This window comes from Ochlerotatus camptorhynchus, unplaced genomic scaffold, assembly GCF_037179485.1.
Source record: "Ochlerotatus camptorhynchus isolate MF236.1 unplaced genomic scaffold, CSIRO-AGI_Acam_v1.1 ptg000594l, whole genome shotgun sequence".
NCBI classification, from domain to species: Eukaryota; Metazoa; Arthropoda; class Insecta; order Diptera; family Culicidae; genus Ochlerotatus; species Ochlerotatus camptorhynchus.
The window spans coordinates 54,062-57,936 of NW_027041074.1; positions in this window are offsets into that span (position 1 = coordinate 54,062).

The following is a 3,875-nucleotide window of genomic DNA, read 5'->3' on the forward strand; positions in this document are numbered from 1 at the left end:
CAGCAATGCCAGTTTCACAGCCCGTCGTGTCATACTCCGTTGGCCGGCGGACTACAGCTCTGCGTACCTGACCGTCCTTTCCTGCCGTAACCTCTATGATTCTGCCTCTCGTCCATCCATTTCGCTTGCTTTCATCGATTACTTTGACCAGGTCTCCGACCTCCAAAGGCTTCACTGGTTGGTACCACTTCGTTCGCCTCGACAAGTCTGGCTGATACTCGCGAAATCATCTTCTCCAGAAGTGATCGACAAGGCATTGTGCTAGCTTCCAGCTGTCTCGAAGCGTCATTACTCCTTCGGTCAAAGGTGTTGGGGGTTGATCGATGCCACGGGTTGTGTACAAGAGGAAGTGATCAGTAGTGAGCACTCCATCATCAGATGATTCCAACGGGACGTATGTTAGGGGCCGGGAGTTAACCACCGATTTAGCTTCCAGTAAAACGGTTTCCAGCACGGTGGACGAATTTAGCCAGAGAAACCGTTGACTGATTGGAATACTGAGACTTTTGCAAATATTATCTGCCAACCGACTACCGATCATCGCCGCCTGCAACTCCAAGCGCGAAATGGAAAGCGGCTTTGGCGGTGCTACCTTCGACTTCGCTGCCACGAGAGCGCATCGTGGTACTCCGATGTCGACTATTCGAAGATAGGCGACGCATTCGTACGCCTCCTGGCTAGCGTCGACAAAAACATGAAGCTGAACGCAGTTGAGCGCCACATTGTTAACCCCGCTGAAAAAACACCGCGGTATTCGGACTGCACCTCGACCACATCGACCATTTTTCCCAGAGATTCTCAGCAATTGGTTCGTCCCAGTCTGTGCCCGACCTCCATATGTCTTGCATGAGAACTTTTCCTTGCACAACATCTCTGCTTTCAGGTCGAGAAGATCAAAGACCGACATCACTGTGCGTAACACCTGACGTTTCGTAGGAGTGACTCGTTCCAAAACCAACTTCAAAACATGTGATGATGTTTTTTTTAATATTTTAACAACAATCTGGTAATACGAGGAAGTGCCGGAATACCATAAAGCAAATTACGAAGAAGCCAAACGTAGACTATGTACAATAAATTGGCAAAATTTAATAAGTATTGAAGGAAATGTCGATACTGAAGTAGAAAAATTTCACTTAATTCTACAAAACCTAATCTTAGAAACTGTACCATCAAAAAAAAGAAGACGAACACAAAACAATAAACTACCCGCATGGTTCAATCCACAACTGAAAAATTTGAAGAATAAAAAACAGAAAGCTCATAAACTATACAAAAAAGAAAAAACTGAAACCAATTTGCGAAACTATCACAACTTATGCAACCAATTAAATACAGCCACCAACTCTGCATATGAGGACTATAACCGCAAAGTCGAAAATGAAGTCAAATCATGTCCTAAGAACTTTTTTAATTATGTAAACACGAAATTAAAAAGCAGCAATTTTCCTTCGCGAATGAATTTGGATGCAAATGTAGGCGAGAATTCTTCTGAAATTTGCAGTCTCTTTGCAAATTTCTTCCAAGAAGTATACACCACATTTTCCGAAGAAGATCGTGACCGCGATTTCTTTGCATTCATTCCTGAAATTTCTAAAAACATCTCTGTCAACCAACTTTCTCAACATGAAGTCCTCAATGCACTAAAAAACTTAAACGCGTCGAAAGGGTCTGGACCTGACGGCATCGCACCTATATTTTTGAAAAACCTTTCTGAAGAACTCGCATTTCCTCTAGAGAGTCTTTTCAACATGTCTCTGAAAAATGGAAAATTCCCTGAAATTTGGAAATCATCTTATTTGGTACCTATTTTCAAATCAGGTGCAAAATCAGACATTCGAAATTATCGTGGAATTGCTATTATTTCTTGCATTCCAAAACTTTTTGAATCAATCGTAAACGGCAATATTTTTCAGCAGGTGAAAAATCTAATTACAAGTAAATAGCACGGCTTTTTTAAAGGTCGCTCAACTACCTCTAATCTTCTAGAATATGTATCTTTCATTATTAAAGCGTTGGACAGTGGCAAGCACGTTGAAGCGCTATACACCGACTTCAGTAAAGCATTTGACCGCATCGACATACCATTATTAATCCTCAAATTGCAGAAAATAGGAACGGAGCCTGGACTTTTGAATTGGCTTCAATCATACCTAACACATCGTAAACAAATAGTTCGCTTTCAAAATAAACTTTCAGAACCAATTTCAGTCACCTCTGAGGTACCCCAGGGTTCTCATTTAGGCCCACTTCTTTTTATTTTGTACATAAACGACATTTCCTACATACTTAAAAAAATAAAATTGCTTGTATATGCAGATGACATGAAGCTCTTTATGGAAATAAGTAATTCTAGCGATGCAGAAGAATTCCAGAATGAAATCAATATATTCCACACCTGGTGTAGTAAAAGTCTACTTAAACTGAACGTAAAAAAATGTACTACAATAGCATTTAGCAGAAAAATTGAAACACCGCATATTGAAATATCATTAGGCAACCAAATAGTAGAAAAAAGCAAAATTGTAAGAGATCTAGGTGTAATCCTAGACTCCAAACTAACTTTTATAGAACATTATAATACTATCATTAGTAAAGCAAACAGAATGCTAGGCTTCATCAAAAGGTTCAGTCATAATTTCGAAGACCCATACACTATTAAGCTTTTATATACCACATATGTAAGGCCAATTCTGGAATACTGCCACCTAGTATGGAATCCATACATTTCCATACACGAAGAACGCATAGAATCTGTCCAAAAACAATTCTTTTTATATGCTTTACGTAAATTGAATTGGACTGCATTTCCATTACCATCTTATGAAGCGCGCTGCATGCTCATCAATATACAAACACTTAAGGAGCGCCGCCAATTTGCAATGCTTTTCTTCATCAACGACATTATTTCAATGCGCATAGATTCGGCAGAAATTCTCGCACAATTAAATTTTTACACACCTTGTCGATATCTTAGAACACGTAATTTATTTTCAGAAACATCGTACAGAACAAACTATGCAAAAAATAGCCCAATCAATCGAATGATGCGCCTATATAATTTGCATTGCGGAACTATTGACATCACTATGTCCAAGCAGCAAATACAAACTAAGCTAAAACAGAATAGAATTAATGCATAGTATGTAAGTAAACATTGTAATAATCATTGTATGTAGTCTACACTGGCTTGACGAAATGGAAATAAATAAATCTAAAAATAGAAAACACTCAAAAAATATGTTACCCAAAAACCGTGTTAAAAAGTCCAGTTCATACCCTTTTTTGTTTTTATCCTAATGGGTTATTTTGTAACAAGGTGTGTTAAAAATATAATATAACCCTAACAATAGTTGTTTTATTCTTGATAGTATGTAGAAGATTTCTTGATATATTTTTTGTTATTTTAACTACTAACGGTACATGTTTTATAACAGACCATGTTACGAATAATTTTATATCTCAGTAACACAGTGTGTATTATTTCTGATACTTCCTGCTGGTCGGGTACCGTACCAAACGCTCCGAGATTTGTAAGAGTGAATTTAACAATCATTTGTGATGTAATGAATGGTTTATATAATATAGTATAATTGAAGGATCTCACCAAATGCCTCCCAATGTTCCCAAAATTCCTAATTTATAGATAAAAATGCAATGATCTCACCAAAACTGGTCTGCTTGACTGTGATCATAAACTTTTCCGGCTTCTCTATCGCACGATTTTCTTCAGTAGCCCTTTAGCTGCTGTCTGTTGTCCTCCGCCAGACGCTTCGTCTTCATTACACACCTTTTTGATGATGTAAATGGTTATGTATTAAAATTCTTGGCAACCCTTCTCCTACATATCTTTTCCTAGGGCTTATTTCCCCGTT